The sequence below is a fragment of the Pelophylax lessonae genome (assembly GCF_965119305.1).
Source record: "Pelophylax lessonae genome assembly, chromosome: 3".
Taxonomy (NCBI): Eukaryota; Metazoa; Chordata; class Amphibia; order Anura; family Ranidae; genus Pelophylax; species Pelophylax lessonae.
Genome location: NC_138770.1, coordinates 168,113,043 through 168,135,717, shown reverse-complemented (window position 1 = coordinate 168,135,717; position 22,675 = coordinate 168,113,043). Strand labels below are relative to the sequence as shown.

Genomic DNA, 22,675 nt, shown 5'->3' with positions numbered 1-22,675 from the left:
GCAATGGGGGCACCCGAGCAGGCTTGCTCCCGAGCCACAGCGCTTGCGTGTCCATTCACACACAAAACTGTGGCTCGGCCCCCTCTAGAATGCATAAAGGTAAAAAGCCTTGAGACTTTAGAACCACTTTAACCCCACTTCTAGGAACTCTTCGCAGGTACTGCTCTAAAGATTTGGGGCAGAAGCTGTGAACAAGCCACACAGGAAAACTGAACTTGGTTTCATTACCTTCTCCTGTCAGCCCTTGGTCTGTTCTTTGCTGATTTGCCAGTGTCTGCGGTTGGGTAGCTGGGACTTTCTAGCATTAGCCTTTCACTAGTTCCTGCCAGAAAACAAAAAGCTAAAAGTGCTTCAGATGTACTTGGTGAAAACCAGACACTCCTTACACTCCCCACTCACAGGGAACCCCAATGACACTGGATGGGACTACTCCCTGACAGGTATTCATGTAAATGATTGTAAAGCCTCGTTTTTTTTCTAATAAAATAACAAACCTGTTATACTTACCTCCTCTGTGCAGTTGGTTTTGCACAGAGCAGCCTGGATCCTCCTATTTTTGGGTCCCTGGCTGGAGCTCCTGGCCCCTCCCTCCTGTTGAGTGCCTCCACAGCAAGTAGCTTGCTATGGGGCACCGAGCTGAGTCGCAGCTCCGTGTATCCAATCAGATTAGGAGCCCTGGTTCGGCCCCACCCCCTCACTCTTCTCATTGGCTGACTGATTGACAGCAGAAGGAGCCAATGGCGTCTTAATTTGGCATTTTCACGATTCATGTAACAGTGCAGAGCCGTTTTCTGCTCACTCACAGCTGGGAGAAAAGAAACATTGTATCATTTGGTCCTTTTAGATAAAAGGGATGAACTTCGGTCTATTAATGAGGACAGTTTAGCCGCCTAAAGACTAAACCTTTTTCTAAAAAAAATTGCTTACAAGTTCAAATCAATATTTTTGGGTCGAAAATTACTTAGAACCCACCCCCCCCACCCCAAAAAAAAAAAAAAAAATATGTATGTATGTATATATATATATATATATATATATATATATATATATTTATTTATTTATTTTTTAAGCAGCAAGCCTAGAGCAGTGATGGTGAATCTTGGCACCCCAGAAGTTTTGGCAGTGTAGTTGAGCATCATGGGAAATGTAGTTCCAAAACATCTGGGGTGCCAAGGTTCACCATCACTGCCCTAGAGAATGAAATGGTGGTTGTTGAAATATTACACGTCACACTGTATTTGTGCAGCAGTCTTTCAAACGCAATGTTTTGGGAAATAATACACTTCAAAGAATGAAAACATTTAAAAAACGTAAAAGTTAGCCCAATTTTTTGTAGAAGGTGAAAGATGATGTTAAACTGAGGAATTTTGATCTTTATTTTAAACAACAAATCATGATTCTCATTTCATCCAGAATTGTGCAGCTCTAGTTTTAATGACATTTCAAAACGTAAGTCACAAACAAAATCGCTGTGATCTGATGATTTACAAGCCACTAACTGTAAATAAAAAAACGAAGTGACAAATCCTTGTGGCTTCCGGTTTTTGAAGTCACACATGAGGAAGGAACAACATTTGTTCCTCTCACTGTGTCTCAAGAAGTAGATGCCGCTGGTCGCCCAAAAGAGCCTGGTACAGGCGGCGGGGAAGGGGACCCCCTTCCAGCACCTGTAAAAGTAATCCAGCAGCTCTTTAGCTGCTCAGGTTACTTTTACCAGCTTCAGAATCATCGGCATCAAAAAAGTATCTCTATCATCGCTGCAGTGATGACCTAGATATCACCTTTCCCATCCAAGGACATACAGGTATGTCCTATGGACGAGAAGTGGTTAAAGTAAAAGTGTAATGGCTTTCAGCCAATGTTCTTTTTTACTCTTAAACTTCTATAAAACATATGTAAATATTTAATACAGGGTGCAATCATGACATCAAAGTATGCTGTACTTATATGAAAAGTCAGCAATTGAATGCCCCTAGTGATCTCTCTACAGTACTCTTCACATCTATTTCCCATAACAGCTGTATGAAGATCTGGAGAAAGCTGCCGCTCTTACTTGGAGCTCACAATCTGCTGACTGTAAATGGTAAATATGAAATCTTATGCAAAAATATGCATTTTACCCAATTAGAGCCCCTTTACACCTTTCTGTTATGGTTGCTGCATTTATACCCATTATATCCCGCTAGATCACTTCAGGCTCACCCCTTTTGCAGGTATACAGTTACTATATAAAACATTAGAAATAAGTGCTTATACTGTGTAAAATCCAGTAATAATATACTCGCTCCCTGCTCTGGACATGCTCAGTTGCTCTCTCAATTTTAAAGGCACTGTGCCAAATTTGTAGAGGCTGACAGCCTAAGGATTTACTGCTGCTCAGGGGCTCTGAGCTTCAGCAAAATGGTATCCTCAAGCACAAAGGCTTGCTAAGAACATTATTTATTTTTAAGTTGTTATGGATAAAGTTTCACTTTAAGCGCCGGTTCACACTGGCGCGACGCTACTTTCAGGGGCGACCTCCGAGATCGCGGTGCGAGCAGCGCGCCGCGACCTCGGAGCGGCCGCCACGGACTTCATAACATTGAAGTCTATGGCGGTCGCCTCCTGGTCGCCCCAAAGAAGCTCCGGACCCTTTTTCTAGGTCGGAGCGACTTGTGTCGCTCCTATTAGAACGGGTCCGTAGCTTCCCTATGGGAGGCGACCTGCGGCGACCTGTGAGGCGACCAGGTCGCCTCACAGGTCGCCCCAGTGTGAACCGGGGCTTAAGTGATTGTAAACGATCACCATGTAAACAACCCGTTTAATTTAAAATAGAAATGAAAGACAAAACATGTTTGCATACCTATATAAAAAATAAAAAACACACACACTACCTCCCCCCCCTTTTTTTTTTAAATAAATGATCATACCCTCTGTTCTGAGCTGCATAAGAGCAGGGGGGGGAGAAGCAGCAGCACACTGAGTTGCCAGTGAATGGCTGTGCAGCCTGATCATTAGAGGAGAGCCCAGCACAGTTAGGAAACTGACCTACTTAGTGTGGTCAGTTTTTATTAGAAAAGCAACGTTACTGGCAGGAACACCAGGGATTTCACATAAAAGAAAGAAATACATAGAGAACAGGATACTTTCTCATACAAGTACATGGTACACATTGCAGGAGCATGAAGTGTTGGGGTAACTAACGCTTTAACATGCGTTGCATTAAGGAAGTCTATTCATTTTAACCACAACGTATAGATGTGAAGAGATGCTTGTTAAAAAAAAAAAAAAAAATAAATAAAAATTCCATAGCTTTAGACAATGCAGAAAAATGTATTAATATTGGGAGTTTATACAATATGCAGAATCTATGCGTCTACTAGCTTGCCAGAGGGTCTTGTTTATATAAGAGAAAAATCCATCTCAAAAAGGAAAAGAACATTTTTTGCTGTAAATGCCTAAATAAATTATTAGCTGGAGTTTCACTTTAATTTGTTAGTCAAGTCCACCTAAATCTGCTAGCACATCTAAAACTACCCTCTCTCCAGAATGATAATGCTGCTGTACATAGAAGTCTCTGCTGCTCCTCCATAGAGTGAAGACACCCAAAGAAAGGTGGCTCTTTACCCTGATTGGGGATGGGCTGTGTGTGTGACACTCTCCATCCCCGAGCTCCGCTCTGGGCGCCCCAGTGGCATGCACAAGGACAGTGCATGTGGCCGGCTGTGATTGGACACAGCCAGTCACAGCCATTTGTTTTGCCTCTTTACACTGATCAAAGATGGGCTGTGTTAACATCAGGGGCGATCAAAGGGTTAAGTGTGTCCCTAGGGGGGCTTGCTAACTGTGTAGGGCAGGCATGTCCCACCTGCGGCCCGGGGGCCACATGCAGCCCGAAACCCCAGGCAATGCGGCACACTGCCCCCTGACAATTTTTTTTCTTGCTGGGGAGGAAGGAAGTCGGGTCGGGGGCACGGCCACAGTGGCTTCCAACTAACGGTAGGCAAAGGCTGCCTCGGAGGGGAGGAGAGGTGGGGGGGGGAGCGGAGACGAACATGTGCAGTGTTTCTGACTCCTACCACCATGACCACTTCAAATCACTGAAGTGGTCATGGTGGTTAGAGTGTTCCTTTAATATCTCTCTTCATTTGATCATCCTCTAGTTGTGTTAAATTAGTGCGGGGGTGCGCCGGTGCGGGAAGGGTGCGGCGGCATTTTATTACTTATATACCTTAACTATAGTATATATTTTATATGCGGCCCGGGAAAATTTCTCTACACTCAATATGGCCCAGAGAAGCCAAAAGGTTGGACACCCATGGTGTAGGGGATGGATTCACTGATCGAACACAGAGATCCATGTTCCTGCTTAGCAGGAACACAAGATCTCTGTGTTCATCCCTGACAGAACAGCGATCTGCCTTGTTTACATAGGCAGATCACCGTTCTGCCTCTTTCGGGGATGATCGCGGGTGGCCAGAGGACATCAGGTCCGCCTGACCCATTGATTGACATCCCCACTACCCAACCACAGCACAATCACGCCATCTAGTGGCTATTGTGCGAAACGACATACAGGTACGTCATTTTGCACAATAGAGCCACACTGCCACAGTACATACAATGTGGTCCTCGTATTGAAAAGTTTAGAGACCCTTGGTTTATCGCATAGAGCAGGGTGTGTGGACGATAATACATATCAGTATTTCTAAATGATTGGTCAGGATCAAGTAGTGAATTAGTCTGTCCCTGAGGGAGACTAGCTGTTTAAATGGAACATCCCAGAAATCAGTCCAATCATCATCTAACTCAGGGACATCCTGCATCCATTTATCCCTGAGGTTGGTTAAATCTGGCAGTGCCACCATTAACCACTTTACCACCGGAGGATTTTGCTGTCTTACGTCTAGGCCACTTTTTGCGATTCGGCACTGTGCGACTTTAACTGACAATTGCGCGGTCATGCAACGCCGTACCCAAACGAAATTTATGTCCTTTTTTCCCCACAAACAGAGCATTCTTTTGGTGGTATTTGATCTCTGTGCGATTTTTACTTTTTGCGCTATAAACAAAAAAAAGCAACAATTTTGAAAAAATAACAATATTTTTCACATTTTTTTTATATGAAATTCCCCCCAAAAAAAATGTAAAATCAAAATTTTTTATCATTTTAGGCCAATTTGTTTTCTGCTACATATTTTTGGTAAAAAAAAAAAAAAAAAAAAAATCGCAATAAGCGTATTTTGATTGGTTTGCGCAAAAGTTATTGTGTTTACTTACAAAGGGAAAGATTTGTCATTTTTTTTTTTTTTTTTTTAACGAGTAATGGCGGCGATCTGCGATTTTTTTTGCGGGACTGCAACATTGCGGTGGACAGATCGGACCCTTGACTGACATTTTTGACACTTTTGGGGGTACCAGTGACATTACTGCAGTAATCAGTGCTATACATATGCACTGTTACTGTAAAAATGACACTGGCAGGGAAGGGGTAAATTTTATTGGAGAGGGAGGGGTTAATGTATGCCTGGTGCTTACTAACGTGTGGGGGGGAGGTGACTGAGTGACACAAGGACAGACCCTGCCTGTCACTTAGGAGATCCGCCCGCTCTGTTTACACAATTAATTTTTATTGGTGATCAAGGGGTTAATGTATGCCTGGTGCTTACTAACGTGTATGGGGGGAGGTGACTGAGTGACACAGGGACAGATCGCAGGTTCCGCTATGCTGAACCCTGCAATCTGACCCTGTCTGTCACTTAGGAGATCCGCCCGCTTTGTTTACACAAGCGGGCGGATCTCCACACTCGATTCCCCGACGATCGGGGAAGAGCGGCGGTGATCACCGCCGATCCTCCCCTGGCCCGACTCCCGCTGTGACTGAATACAGCGGGAGCGAGCCTCCGGCGGCGCGCACACGCCGCCCACAAGGGGAGGAGTCCAGTGACGTAGGTCTACGCCGCTGGACGATAACTAACCACTTTGCCACTGGACGTCAAATGGTTAAGAGATGGGAGTATAACATTGAGGCTGGTTTATCTAGTCAGTCTGGAAAAGCAGGCCATTTACTGTGGAACCACCACTACAGCCCCTAGCAACCATTAGGCTGACCACAGATAGATTGAAATTCAATCCATGTGTGGCCGTGCCTATTCCACAGAAGTTGAACATTAGCTCAACTTTGGTCAAACAAGTCTGTTGGAAAATTGTTCTTGATTAGCCAGCTACAGCTGCTTCTCTGTGTATTCTGATTGTAAAGACTTTAGCAGGGACCGGGTGAATTTCGATCCATCTATGGCCAGCTTAAGGCTGGGAGCATCAGAACCAAAAGAGTAAAATACTACAAATACAAACATATAGCAGCTTGTCAAAGCTAGAACTGAAATAGAAACACGTGCAACGATGAGGACATAAATATCCATTATCAAACACCTTGTAGGTGGGTCCATATTTCCTAGGGATTGTTTATGCACATTGGCCAACGCAGGATGATCTGGGGCTCTTGGTATGCAAAGTTCTCAGGGACCACCTACACAGCAATGAATAAAAACACGGGAGCGCCGCTTTAAGGCGCCTGATGATCCCTATTTACAAAGACAGCTCTGTACTTGGCCCGTTCCCCATTCCAAAACCTTTTATCCTTTGGCCTCCCACACAGTAAAACACAGATAACAAGGACAGAGCTGCCAAAACACAGTTTAAAAAAGTGAGGCCGTGTCAGTTTATCAAAACTATTTTAGCCAAGGAAAAAAAACACCTGAAAGTACAACTATTTAGTATTTAAAAACTCTGCCATTATACTAATATCAGAAAGCCTGAACTATTTGTGTTGTATGTATTTTCTGCATCACCCATTTTTGTCCTGACAAATCATTTAGAAATACTGATATATATTATCCTCCACACACCCTGCTCTATGCGATAAACCAAAGGGTCTCCAAACGTTTCAATACAAGGGCCACATTGTAAAAACGTACTAATATTTTTTGGGCTGATTAAAAAACAAAAGTTTTATAAATAAAGGAAATAAATTAATTTGAATGAGTAGTAATCCCCAGCGCTGCCGATACGCAACTTAGTAGTAACCTTCAGCTCTTAGGGCTCTTTCACGCGGCAGCTCCGCTTGTCCGCAAATCATCCTATTTTCTTGCGGATGATTTGCGGACATAATGTAAGTCAATGGCATCGCGGATGGTATTCCGCTGACATCCGATTTTCCTCCTTTCAGTTCTGTTCCGTTTTTTGGAACGGAACAGAACCCTATTTTTCATCCGTGTAAAAAACGGAAAGGAAGGAAAATCGGATGTCAGCGGTGTCATCCGATGACATCCGCAATGCCATAGACTTACATTATGTCCGCATATCATCCGCAAACGGATGGGATGATATGCGGGCACACGGAGCGGATGACAGAAATGTCATCCGCTCCGTGAAAAAAAAAAAAGTCCCGCAGCGGACTAAAGCAGCGGAGCGGCCGTGTGAAATAGCCCTTACTGTGCCCCAAAAAGATAAAAGTTAGGTGCCGCTCAGGTAGAGAGGTAAAGTCCAATAAGACTGTTGTGAGTGGAGGCAGGAACAGGGAGCTTGTTCCAGCTCCAAGCTGCAGCAATGTCAAAGGAAGATCCATAAACTGCACATCGTAAAACTGATTTTTTTTCGCCATCTCTGTCCCATTGTGGAGATTTCCCTTCACTTCCTGTCTCATAGCCAAAACAGGAAGCAAGAGGAAATCCCTGAAAATTAACAGAATTCCTTGGGAACCCCCATGTCACCAGAACTAGTGTCCCCATTGGAAGATTTCCCCTCTATTACTTTTATGGGGAAAACCCAAAATTTGGGATTTTCTTCTACTTTCACTTTTAACGATAATGGAAAAACAGGAGAAATAGAGAGGATGCATCTCCCTAATGTGGACAGATAGCAATAAAAACTGACACATGTTCTAATCCCTCTCCACTCAAACCAAAAGTAAAACTTTTTATCTTTAGTTATACTTTAAGCTCCAGGGGCAGAGCGAAATGCATTGGAGGAATGGCCTGGCTGGAGTCCAGGCGGAGGCTGCCATTAATCTCATTTCATGCACATGGGTCTGCTTCATGATGGGAGGCTTGTGGATCTTTTCCTTTAATATTGCTGCAACCTCCAGCTTTGCTGATCCCCAACTCAGTGGTAACCCCTTGCTCTGCTGATCCCCAAATCAGTATTAATCCCCAGCTGATCCTCGCTCACCTCCCGCTATATTGCTGTCACACGTGACATTGCTAGTTTCTCCCGCTCCAGTCCTCCAGCTCTGCTGATCCTATGCCACACTCAGTCTTCTCTCTCTCCAGTCTCCACTCACCTTCCACTATAGTGTTCCCATATTGCACACCGCATGTGCCATCTGCTAGTTGCTCCACTCCAGTCCGGACCTCGCTCACCTTCCTGCTGCTCTACAGTGTACACCAGATGTGAGTTTTGCACCAGACACTCCCAGAACATATACACATGAACTGGAAGGGACTGCTAATGAGGTCTTTTTGGTAGGCTTAACAGTGCATCCTGAGATATCTCATACCTGAAAAACTTCTAAAACAAAGCAAAGCTAAGGCTGAATAAAAGCCTCTCCAAAGCTGCAGGTGCTGTAAGCAAGCGCTGTCAGACTTCTATGGAGGCTTTGGCGGTGCTTTGAGGCACCAAGAGAGTGACATGGGGTAAAATATTTGAAGCAAACAAAACGTGTAACCAAGACTGTAAGGTAGCCATTTTATTAAGTGACAGGGGCTTTCAGAGTGCTTTAAAAAAAGTTTTTCCAATGAAACATTTTGAAGCAAGTTTCAACAAGCACTTAGTGTTGGGGGGTGGGGTTGAAGCAGTGACACTTCACATCAGCTGCGGGCCAGTTAAAATCTCATAGCAGGCCACACGTGGTCCACGGGCCATAGCAGGCCACACGTGGTCCACGGGCCATAGCAGGCCACACGTGGTCCCCGGGCCATAGCAGGCCACACGTGGTCCCCGGGGCCATAGCAGGCCACACGTGGTCCCCGGGGCCATAGCAGGCCACACGTGGTCCCCGGGGCCATAGCAGGCCACACGTGGTCCCCGGGGCCATAGCAGGCCACACGTGGTCCCCGGGCCATAGCAGGCCACACGTGGTCCCCGGGCCATAGCAGGCCACACGTGGTCCCCGGGCCATAGTTTGGAGACCACTGCAAAAAAAACATTATTCAATGGCAGAACGCCAAAAGTCATATGGTATGAGGGGGATTGACGCGTGTTTTTTTTTTTATTCATCCTGTAGAAACACTACATATAGTATTTCAGTTTTAAAAGGACACTCATAAAAGGGTGTTATGTGTGCAGCTTTTCTTTATAATTTTTTTGTACACAAGCTCTTTTGATTTTGATACTGTAACACTGAGCACAGATTTTCAGTTATTATAAATATGAATGGTTGTTTCACTAAAGTGTGGCTTAAAAAGGAACAGCTTAACAAAACTGGGTTTTAAACTGTCATTTACTTACCTGGAAATATGGGAGAAGGAAGGTGTTGGACCTCAAAACTGATAGACAAAAAAAAAGGTAGAGTGGCTTTTTCATGTCCCCTTCAAACACATGCATTTTTTTTTTTTTTTTTTTAACCACACCATCGGTACTGTTGGGTAATTATCTTATTAACATAATATCTGCAGCTTTCTTCCCTTCCCTCTATAACCTTGTATGTAGGAGAAGAAAGGAAGGGGAATGCTATAGTGTGTCACTTTAGTAAAAGCTTGGGGTCTGCTGGGACTAGTGCCATGACATCCAAGATGGTAGCACCCTTTAGAAATCTTAGGGCTTTTGAAAGTTTGTACATAGGAGCCTTTTACAGGTAAATAACATTCATAAAATATGTTAAACATGGGAAGAATAGTGTTGAAATTAATGATGTGGTGATAGGATTTCTTTAAGCAAACTACTACTTCTTTATTGTGGACATGAACCATCTGATGGACACAATGCAGTCCCATCTAATGGTTGCCCCTCCAACAGTCAGTACACAGCTGGAAGCTAAGAAGACATAAGCACAGATTCTTCTACTGATGAATCAAATGAGAAAATATCAAATGCGCATACTTATATTCTAAATTGGAGGAGTAGATGAACTAAAGAACTTATAAATAAATCGGTACATAGTATTTTTTGGATTGTGTTGCTCCTTTCTCCTGAATATCTAGCTTAGCATTTATTCCACTGTAAGAGGAAGAGCTTTGTTACTACCCAATAATAGGAAGTTACAAACACTTATAAACATGTCACATTAAATCAGTTATTAGCAAGTTTATTGACCTCCAAGCTTCCTCTCGGCCCTAATGCATTATGGGAAAAAAACATTTATTCAACCAGCTCAGGCGAAAGAATAGGTTTTCCTCTGGAAATCACTGCAGAAGAATTCAATGAACAGCTGTGAACATTATCACACAATATTTTTCTCCATGGAGAATTATGGCTTTGGTTACAATACACAAAGAGGTTACATTTGATAGAATATCAAGAGAACAATCTCTCTCTCTAGAAAATAACCGTGAAATTGGCCCAAGCCCCAAAAAGGGTATGTATATCACAAAAATATAGAGAAAGTATGCGTTTTAGGGCCCAATTGAAACAGGAAAACCAAGAGACCATTTTATAAAAAACTGAACATTTTATATCATATAAAAAATATATACTGAGTAATACATGAGGGATTACTGAACACAGAGAGACAAAACCCACATATATTCACCAAAATCAATTAACCACTTCCCGCCCGCCCTATTACAAAATGACGGCGGGAATGTGGTTGTGTTATCCTGACCGGACGTCATATGACGGCGGCAGGATAACACAGCTCTGGGCGCCCCCCGGGGGCGCGCAGAGCGGCGATCGGTGATGCGAGGTGTCAGACACCCTGCATCTCCGATCTCGGTAAAGAGCCTCTGACGGAGGCTCTTTACCATGTGATCAGCCGTGTCCAATCACGGCTGGTCACATAGTAAATAGGAACAGCCGTTGATCGGCTTTCCTTAGTTCGTGCCTGACAGGCACGAGCAAAGGAGCGCCGATCGGCGGCTCCCCTGACAGGGGGGGGGGGGGTCGGCACTGGTAATCAGATCATTGATTACCAGTGCAGACCCTGGGGGGGGGGGGGATGCCACTAGATCCACCAGGGATGCCCACTATGACCCCAGGGATGCCCACTATGACCCCAAGGATGCCCACTATGGCCACCAGGGATGGCAATCAGGGCTCAGGGAGCCCCCCATTGCCCTCCCCATCAGTGATGCCCACCAGTGTCCTCCCTATCAGTGCTGCCCACAAGTGCCCATCATTGCCATCCTTTAGTGTCGCCCACCAGTGCCTATTGCCCACCAGTGCCGCCTATCAGTGCCCATTAGTGCCCATCAGTGCCGCCCATCAGTGCCCACCAGTGCCGCCTATCAGTGCCCATTAGTGCCACCTATCAGTGCCACCTATCAGTGCCCATCAGTGCCACCCATCAGTGTCCATCAATGCCGCCTATCAGTGCCCACCAATGCTGCATATCAGTGCTACCTATCAGTGCCGCATATCAGTGCCGCATATCAGTGCCGCATATCAGTGCCGCATATCAGTGCCGCATATCAGTGCCACCCCATCAGTGCCACCCCATCAGTGCCACCCCATCAGTGCCACCCCATCAGTGCCACCCCATCAGTGCCACCCCATCAGTGCCACCCCATCAGTGCCACCCCATCAGTGCCACCCCATCAGTGCAGGAAAATACTTATTTATTTACAAAATTGTATAACATAAACAAAAAAACTTTTTTTTTTTTTCAAACTTTTCGGTCTTTTTTTATTTGTTTAGCAAAAAGTAAAAATCGCACAGGTGATCAAATACCACCAAAAGAAAGCTCTATTTGTGGGGGGGAAAATTACATAAATTTGGTGTAGGTAGAGTGTTGCATGACCGCGCAATTGTCATTCAAATTGCAACATCGCTAAAAGGGGAAAATTGGCCTGGGCAGGAAGGGAGGGAAGTGCCCTGTATTAAAGTGGTTAAAAAACCACAGCACAGAAATATACCCCTAATAGGGGCTAATACATGCTTCAAGCTGATGTTGGTGCGAGAAGTCTGTTATATGGTTTGAAGGTCCCAATGAGCTCATGTATTACACAGTATATATATTTTTTTATATGATATAAATAAAATGTTCAATTTTTTTTATAAAATGGTCTCTTGGTTTTCCTGTTTCAATTGGGCCTAAAACCCATATTTTCTCTATATTTTTGTATTTTTGTGATATATAATCTATCTATCTATCTATCTATCTATCTATCTATCTATCTATCTATCTATCTATATATATATATATATATATATATATATATATATATATATATATATGGGAATGCTTGAATGGGTCTTTTTTTTGGTCAAACCATCAATGTCCAGCCTTAGGAGATGTGTTATCTGGCAGAACAGGTATGATATATATACATTCTAAATATTCTAAGAAAACTGGGTAAGTGGGTTGGTGTCATGTTGCTGGCATTGCCCCCATGATTATGCAGGCACCATCAAATAGGAGGTCAATTAAGCACAGCTCAATGAACCCCTAGCAACCTCTGGAGGAATCCTAGGGTTCCACAGAATCTTGGATCAGAATGGCTGCCTTAGACCAGCCATTTTCAACCAGGGTACCTTCTCGACATTTTAGGAGTGCCTTTGGAAAATGCCTAAAAATTGCAACAAATTGCCACAGGTTTTAATTGTGCAGCACTTAGAACCCTGGGCACTGTTCGAGTCCGCCACTGGCACCCCGACAACCAATGACATCATTGATTGAATGTTGGGTTCCTGTACAGCAGGTGTCTCCAAACTTTGGAAAACAAAGGGCCAGTTTACTGCCCTTCAGACTTTAGCAGGGCTGGATTGTAGCCAGTGGGAGTAGAAAATTCCCTGGCATCGGTGGAAGTAAAACAATGCCACAGGCTTGGTGGTCAATGGGAGTACAAAAAATTACATCATTGGCGTCAGTAGAAGCAACAGTGCTCCATCATCAGTGGCTCATATCAGAAGTACCTGTAATAAATAAAATAAATAAATATCAGTGGCGCAAGCAAAGGTCCACATCCGGGCCGTAGGCCACAGTTTGGAGACCTCGGCTATACAGCCTCCTTGTTTATCCCTTCCCTGCCCCTCCTCCGTCAGCACTGAGGTCACATTAGCAGGTAGAACAGAAACTGGAAGTAAAGGAGAAACGCTAGAATACTAGTGAGTGCTGGTTTGCAAAGGTGGAGAAATAAATCACCTCTAAGGTTGGGTGGAATACGTGTGTGGATATTGTTGGAATATGTAAAACTATTCGTTTTGTTTTTTTACATTTTAGAATGAGGTGCCCCCAAGATTGTGCAGAGGGTGTCACAACTGAAACACTGCCTTAGAACAATCCGACTCCAGGACTGGACTGGCCCTTGGATTTTACCAGAATCAGTCAACCAGTACATGCCAACATATCAAATAGAAATTCATGCTTTACTCGACTTCTGCCCAAACCAAAGTCCTGGCTTTTATTTCACAAACGCTGTCATAGGCAGGAGTGAATAGCCAAGCACAGAGGAGTCATTAAATATTTTAATAAGCAGGGCAGGGTTCAAAATAACCCGATTACTATACCAGGAAACAGAATATCATAGGAAATATAAGGTGCCCAACACAGGGGTCAGTTTGATTATTTGCTGGCTTCAAGAATCTTTTAAATAAAAGTTTCTCCAATAACCTATATACACTGGCTTTAAAAGGAGCACTTATTGTACATTTTAGAAATTCTTTATGTGCAGTCTTTATATTGATCATATTTAGTCCAGAGCTTCCAACGTCAAACATTAGGCACCTTCCCATAGTGTATGCTCATATCACTGAAATTCAGCAGCATGGGGCTCAGACCAAACACCTGGAGTGTGAGATCTATAGTCATTGTATCCATTTACTGCTTTAAAAAATTGAACTTTCGTAGCCTTTCTTTGATCTGCAGTTGCCATGGTGGTGCACATGATCAGTTATCACACCAGCCATTTGATGGCTTGACAGTTTGGGTGAGAACACAAGTAAACGTGACAGTTGTCATTAATGGCATGCCTTGAACATAACGGTTTTGGGAAACGGTTAAATCAGTGGGTTTAGTTCCAGCTTAAAATAAGGAATTGAAGGTACTGCATCAATAAGCACGGATGCGAGTGCATTGCTCTTAGCCCAAATGTGGCATATGGATCAAGATATTTTCAGAAGTGGTTAAAAAAGAACTCTTGGCAAAATGTCTATTTGCCCCATGCTGTGCCCCCAGTGCATGGGTTACCTGCTTTTTTTTTTTATCTAGGGGATTGTAGAGTGGGGATATACCTACTTAAATTTGCCGATCCTCCAAGCACAAGAACGATCCCTGCCGTTTCTACAACCCCTCACCTACACCCTAGCGGTCTTGTTAGTGGATTTTTCCTAACGTCATCACACCCATAGACCAGCTCTAGATGGGAGGACAGCAGAACAGTTCACCGCTGGATGTGGGGGGGGGGGGGGGGAGCACAGTTTTCCGAATAATAGGGTAAGTACAGCCTTTCGTTGTGCCCCTGGACAAAATGAGCGGTTAAACCACGTAGTGCAGGCACAGCCCCTCTGCATGGAAGAGAGAAAAAAAAAAAAGGTAATGCAGTTATGCTTTAACCACTTTACCACAAGAGCATTTTGCTGTCTTACGTCTGGGCCACTTTTTGCGATTCGGCGCTGTGCGACTTTAACTGACAATTGCGCGGTCGTGCGACGCCATACCCAAACTAAATTTACGTCCTTTTTTTCCCACAAACAGAGCTTTCTTTTGGTGGTATTTGATCACATGTGCGATTTTTACTTTTTGCGTGTTTTTTTTTTTTTTGGCGTTTTTTTTTTAACGTGTAATGGCGGCGATCTGCGATTTTTTTTGTGGGACTGCGACATTGCGGCGGACAGATCGGACCCTTGACTGACATTTTTGACACTTTTGGGGGTACCAGTGACATTACTGCAGTAATCAGTGCTATATATATGCACTGTTACTGTAAAAATGACACTGGCAGGGAAGGGGTTAATTTTATTGGAGAGGGAGGGGTTAATGTATGCCTGGTGCTTACTGACGTGTGGGGGGGGAGGTCACTGTGTGAGCCAGGGACAGATCGGAGTGTTCAGCTATGACTCCCTGTCACTTGGGAGATCCGCCCGCTTGTGTTTACACAGGCGGGCGGATCTCCACACTAGATCCCCGACGATCGGGGGAAGAGCAGCGGCGCCGCTGCTCCTCCCCTGGCCCGACTCCCACAGTGACCGAATACAGCGGGAGCGCCGCCCACAAGGGGGAGTGTCTGACGGCGTAGGTCTACGTCGTCAGACGATAACGAGCCACTTTGCCACAGTAGTACTACGGTACTCAGTGGCAAAGTGGTTAAAGCAACATGAAGGGAAGAGAAAGAAAAGAAAGAAAAGAAAGAAAAGAAAGAAAAGAAAGAAAAGAAAGAAAAGAAAGAAAAGAAAGAAAAGAAAGAAAAGAAAGAAAAGAAACTCAACACAAAAAGGTCTAAAGGTTCAGCTCAAGTATGGATACCTAGAAGATGTGTGATTGCTTAAGGTTCACTAGAGGGAAGAAGTATTGTACGGGATTAATACTTGTAATATATGGATTTTATATACTGTGCCTTGCGAAAGTATTCGGCCCCCTTGAACTTTGCGACCTTTTGCTACATTTCAGGCTTCAAACATAAAGATATAAAACTAATTTTTTGTGAAGAATCAACAACAAGTGGGACACAATCATGAAGTAGAACAAAATTTATTGGATGTTTTAAACTTTGTTAACAAATAAAAAACGGAAAAATTGGGCGTGCAAATTTATTCAGCCCCTTTACTTTCAGTGCAGCAAATTCTCTCCAGAAGTTCAGTGAGGATCTCTGAATGATCCAATGTTGACCTAAATGACTAATGATGATAAATAGAATCCACCTGTGTGTAATCAAGTCTCCGTATAAATGCACCTGCACTGCGATAATATTGAAATGGAAGGAGTATCAGACCACTGCAAATCTACGAAGACCTGGCCGTCCCTCTAAACTTTCAGCTCATACAAGGAGAAGACTGATCAGAGATGTAGCCAAGAGGCCCATGATCACTCTGGATGAACTGCAGAGATCTACAGCTGAGGTGGGAGACTCTGTCCATAGGAAACAATCAGTGGTATACTGCACAAATCTGGCCTTTATGGAAGAGTGGCAAGAAGAAAGCCATTTATTAAAGATATCCATAAAAAGTGTTGTTTAAAGTTTGCCACAAGCCACCTGGGAGACACACCAAACATGTGGAAGAAGGTGCTCTGGTCAGATGAAACCAAAATCTAACTTTTTGGCAACAAGGCAAAATGTTATGTTTGGCATAAAAGCAACACAGCTCATAACCCTGAACACACCATCCCCACTGTCAAACATGGTGGTGGCAACATCATGGTTTGGGACAGATTTTCTTCAGCAGGGACAGGGAAGATGGTTAAAATTGATGGGAAGATGGATGGAGCCAAATACAGGACCATTCTGGAAGAAAACCTGATGGAGTCTGCAAAAGACCTGAGACTGGGACGGAGATTTGTCTTCCAACAAGACAATGATCCAAAACATAAAGCAAAATCTACAATGGAATGGTTCACAAATAAACATATCCAGGTGTTAGAATGGCCAAGTCAAAGTCCAGACCTAAATCAAATCGAGAATCTGTGGAAAGAACTGAAAACTGCTGTTCACAAACGCTCTCCATCCAACCTCACTGAGCTCGAGCTGTTTTGCAAGGAGGAATAGGCAAAAATTTCAGTCTCTCGATGTGCAAAACTGATAGAGACTTACCCCAAGCGACTTACAGCTGTAATCGCAGAAAAAGGTGGCGCTACAAAGTATTAACTTAAGGGGGTTGAATAATTTTGCACGCCCAATTTTTCAGTTTTTATTTGTTAAAAAGATTGAAATATCCAATAAATTTTGACCAACTTCATGATTGTGTCCCACTTGTTGATTCTTCACAAAAAAATTACAGTTTTATATCTTTATGTTTGAAGCCAAGTTCAAGAGGGCCGAATACTTCGCAAGGCACTGTATATTTTTAGATTCACAGTTACTAGCAGATTAAGCTTACAAGCAAAATGACAATTACCCCAGTAACACTGATAGGGTTTTAATTATATAGTTAGATTTTTTTTTTTTTATTAAAAATGTTTTGTACTGTAAATGCTGAAAAAGTGTTTACTGGGGTCAGGCTTTAAATTGTATGAAGGGGACCTTGAATTGACAACAATTCTGCACCATGTCACCGCTCAACAAACACTGCTGTATTGAGAAATAATCCGCTGCCAGCAACAAATGTAATAACATTACAGTACGGGGGGGGGGGTTAGAAAAACCAAAACCTCTGTGTTAATTCTAGCGACAGACTGCAGCATACATGTCATTTTGATTGTGCCCCTTGTTCCAGTGTAAAGCAGTCCAGCTGTCAGACCTCACCTGTACAGGGTTCTAGTCCTTATATGTGCACGGTTATGGCTCTGCTATCACAAAGCTTACATCTTCCTAATGAAAAACCTCTGTGGTTTTAGAAGAGTACCTGCAGGACCACCATACCGGACAGTGCAGCATCATAGGTAGAGTTACACACACACACACACACACACACACACACACACACACACACACTTTTTGGGCTCATGCATAGAAGTAAAAAAATGTGTGCGAATGCAGCAGTATTTTATATTATGGACCCATATACACACAGCGTCATGGTGAATTCAGCTGCACAAAATCAGCGTATAAAAAAAAATGTCTGCATTGTTCCACACAAAGTGCTGGGACTGAACTGAGCTAGAAGAATGAAAGTTTACAGAACTGAACATCCTATGGCTTTTTATGTCTCTAAATGCGTGTAATCAGAAGTCATTCATGAACCATTACAAGCATTTATTTTTACTTTACTTTACTTTCTGGCAGCAAGATCCTAAGAATAATAGAAGTATTTTATTATGTACGTGTGCATAAGCCCTTTACCACTTGACCCCCAGGCCTGATGGAACAATCAGTATTTTTTGCTAGAAAATTTCTTAGAACCCCCAAACATACACACATATATATATATATATATATATTTTTTAGTTTTTTTAAAGCAGAGGCCCTACAGTAGTGATGGCGAACCTTGCCACCCCAGATGTTTTGAACCTACATTTTCCATGATGCTCCACTACACTGTTGATTGTATGAGCATCATGGGAAATGTAGTTTCAAATACATCTGGGTTGCCAAGGTTCGCCATCACTGCCCTATAGAATAAATTGGTGGGTGTTGCAATTTTTAGGCCAAATGGTATTTGCTCAGAAGTTTTTCAAATGCAATTTTTTTTTGGGGGGGGGGGGGGAATGTAATGCAAAAAATACACAATAAATAATTCAATTGTTTGGTAAAACCTAAAAGATGTTGTTAAGCCAAGTAAATATATAGCAAACAGGTCACGCTTTAAAATTGCGCACACTCGTGCAACAATGACTAACGTCATACATTTTACTATCCATTGCAACGCTTTAAAATCCTTTACAGGTTACCACTTTAGATTTACACATGTGGTCTAGTGTTAGAATTACTACCCATGATCGGCCATTCATGGTGATATCTCACATGTGTGAGAAGAGCGCTGTTTGTGTGCGAGACCAGAGCATGCGTTCACCTTGGAGCGTGAGAACAGGTAGCAAGAGCTCTTTAAAAAATGTTTAAATTATTTATTTGTTTTTACACTTCCACTTTACATTTTATCTGTTATCACTTTTATTGCGGTCACAAGGAATATAAACATCCTTTGTGACAGCAATAGGCATGTGACTGGTACTCTTTATGGATAGACCTGGGGTCTTTAAGACCCCAGATCCCTCACTTGGACCTTAAAAAGCATTTCAAGTATTGTGCCATATACATCTGGGGAAACCGGAAGCGATGGGACATTATAGTTCTCGGATTACGATATCAGAGCCCAACAAAGCCGATCTAGTCTTATCTGGGCTCTATGATCAGCATGCGGAAGCGTCAGCTGATCAATCAGGACTCAGGGTGGGACGGGAGAGCCTGATAAAGCCGTGCGGGGGGTGGGGTGTGTGTTTAGTTAGCTGCTAGGATAGCTTTTACAAGAGAGCTGAACTCTAGTTCTAAAAAAACAAAATCGGGATGCAGGCACCATACAGTTTAAGGCCTCTTGTGCGCACACACTATAAAACGCAACATGCTTTACGCATCTGAAAACAGGTACATTGTTGTCTAGGGAAAAAAAACACGACTACTAATACAGTGCCATAAAATAAAAATAGTGCAGTGATTTACGCACATACGCGTGTAGACGCATATATATTTAAACTAGAGGTGCACCGAAATTTTAGGCCGAAAATGGGCTTATTCCATTTCAGCCGAAAATGGGTTAAAGATGCCGATACTAAATATGGCCGCCGCGGGCGCAGCGCAGGTTTCAAAAGACGCGCCTCTGGCCGGCGGCCCGCCTCCCAGTGATGTCACTACTACAATGTGCATGAATAAACTAACACACCGGGCGGGCGAGCGAGCGGCCGTTAATAGCTATAACTATGTGAGCGCTTCACTTCCCTATCAGGCGGGTATCTCCTCTGACAGGGAAGCGAAGCGCTCACATAGTTATAGCTATTAGCGGCCGCTGACCCGCCCACCCAGTGTGTTAGTTCATTCATGCACATCGTAGTAGTGACATCACCGGGAGGCAGGCCGCCGGCCAGAGGCGCGTCTTTTGAAAGGAAGGACACAGTAGCCGAGTGAAAGTAAGGAGATTGCATTGGGATGGTGAGGGACGCTGAGGCAGGGTGGGGGAGCTGAGGCGAGCTTACCAATGGTATTTGTATTATGCAGCATGAGGGGGTTAATGTATTGCCACTGCTGGTCACTGATGCATTAGTGACCAACCAGTGGCAGTTAATTAACCCCTTTGTGCTGCATTAGTGCAACCAGTAGCAGTGCAACCAGTGTTAATTAACACTGATACTGGTTGCACTAATGCAGCACAAAGGGGTTAATTTACTGCCACTGGTCGGTCACTAATTCATCAGTGACCAGCAGTGGCAATACATTAACCCCCTCATGCTGCATAATAAAAATACCATTGTTAATTAAATTAACCACTATACTGCGACGGGGTGGCAGCTACAATGTCCATTGTAGGTACTTCTGGTGGACACAGGTCAGACACCACTGACTGGTCTGTACCTACTCAGCCCCAAACACAACAAAGTGTGATGCTCTGCGAGTTCTGACACCTTTCTATCAGAACCAGCATTCACTTTTTTCAGCAATTTGAGCTACACATGCATCAACCCTTGGCCAATCATGAGCCTGTTGCTGGTTTTCCTTCCTTGGAAGACTTTTGGTAGGTCCTGACCATTGCAGACCAGGAACATCCCACAAGAGCTGCAGTTTCAGAGTTGTTCTGACCCACTCATCTAATAGTTCCGCATAATACATCAACATCCACACACGTAGGACACCCAACGTTCGATGTGATTTATTCTTCCAAATCCAATACACTTTTGCACATTGGTACTGACTAGTATTCCAGTGTTTCTCTCTCCATCACTCAGCTAATGTGACCCCAGTGGTGACAGAGAGGGACAGGGGAGGGTCATTTGTTGTAAGAAAAGTGGCAGCTAGAAGGTCGTAATGGTGCACAATGAAAACCTGTGGCTTGGTGTAACTTAAAGGCAGGCTTCATTCATCTGCTGGCTTGTATACAATTTTGGAGACATTTTTAGGCATTTTGCCAAGGCACCCCTTAAGAAACCTCAACGCACCCTGGTTGAAAAAGGCTGATCTACCCAATACAACTTGGTTTTTGTCAATGGCACTCAAATCCTGACACTTGCCCATTTTTTCTGCTTTCAACACATCCACCTCAGGGATAACATGTTCACTTGTTGCCTGATATATCCCACCCACTTGTAGATGCCATTGTAACAAGCCTATCAGTGTTATTCACTTTACCTGTCAGTGGTCATAATGTAATGGCTGATGGGTACACACGCATATATGGGTCAGATGATTGTACAGCCTGTCATTGGTTGTAATCAGCCTGTCATTGGTTGTGGTCGGCCTGTCAATGGTCGTTGACGGCCTGTCATTGGTCGTTGACGGCCTGTCATTGGTCGTTGACGGCCTGTCATTGGTCGTGGACGGCCTGTCATTGGTCGTGGACGGCCTGTCATTGGTCGTGGACGGCCTGTCATTGGTCGTGGACGGCCTGTCATTGGTCGTGGACGGCCTGTCATTGGTCGTGGACGGCCTGTCATTGGTGGTAATGAGCCTGTCATTGGTTGTAATCAGCCTGCCATTGGTTGTAATCAGCCTGTCATTGGTGGTAATGAGCCTGTCATTGGTCGCGATCAGCCTGTCATTGGTGGTGATCAGCCTGTCATTGGTGGTGATCAGCCTGTCATTGGTGGTAATGAGCCTGTCATTGGTGGTGATCAGCCCGTCATTGGTGGTGATCAGCCTGTCATTGGTGGTGATCAGCCTGTCATTGGTGGTGATCAGCCCGTCATTGGTGGTGATCAGCCCGTCATTGGTGGTGATCAGACTGTCATTGGTGGTGATCAGACTGTCATTGGTGGTGATCAGCCTGTCATTGGTTGTGATCAGCCTGTCATTGGTCGCGATCAGCCTGTCATTGGTCGCGATCAGCCTGTCATTGGTCGCGATCAGCCTGTCATTGGTGATCAGCCTGTCATTGGTGATCAGCCTGTCATTGGTTGTGATCAGCCTGTCATTGGTGGTGATCAGCCTGTTATTGGTTGTAATGAGCCTGCTGTCAGTGTGTTGTAGAGCCCAGGTGATGGGGTACACTCAGTGTACAGGTAAGTGTGTCTATGAGTCCTCCTCACACCGCTCTATGCGGAGATGATTGTACACCGAGCATAGGAGGACAGTGTGACTGTAGCCTGGGGATATTATGTACAGCTGTGTGGCGCCTTATCCATGCAGGTGACAGGATGCAAACTTCATCCACACACAGAGAGCCCCCCATAAACCCTCACACAAGGGACAGTCACGTGATAGTAGCCCCCCTTACCTGCTCGGCGCTCACCTCCCCCGTATCCCCGCACGTCCTCCCTCCTCTCCCCTATTCTCTGCTCCTCTCGCCTCCCCGGCTTCCCTGCCAGCACTCGTCACGTGGTGACAAGTTCTCCTCCACCACGCCCCCTTCCCATGTGCAGGGTGTGTGTGTGTATGTGTAGCTCGCAGAAGGCGTCCAGGCATCCACATTCTCGGCCAATGAGATCCCCGAGGGAGGGGCGAACATTTGGGCACCGAGCCAATAGCCGGATGGAGCCCAAGTATGAGAGGTCGTGCGCTTTTTTAGAGGGCGCCGCCCCCCTTTTCTTTGGATTGGGAGTTAACTCTTCATGCGCTGACCTGTAGTAGAGAGATGCTGCTGTGGATGGTGCCTGTGTGACATGATCCGTACAGGTGGCTACATTTCCATCCGGAGTTCTGCTACCTTATTATATCTGCTGTGCTTCATTGGAACTACATAAACACTTCAGTATCTGACTGCCTGAAACACCCTCATACATCCCAACTGTCTCCGATTCCAGGGACTGACC

At 44.3% G+C, this 22,675-nt stretch overlaps 1 long non-coding RNA gene across 1 annotated transcript in view; it reads right to left on the bottom strand.

The window, feature by feature from the left end:
• LOC309549321 overlaps window positions 1-22,193 on the bottom strand; it is a 232,946-nt gene extending 210,753 nt beyond the window's left edge. The window contains exon 1 of the long non-coding RNA XR_014225015.1: window positions 22,141-22,193. This is a non-coding gene — a long non-coding RNA (uncharacterized lncRNA). The remainder of the gene's footprint in view (window positions 1-22,140) is intronic.
• Window positions 22,194-22,675: the final 482 nt, after the last annotated feature.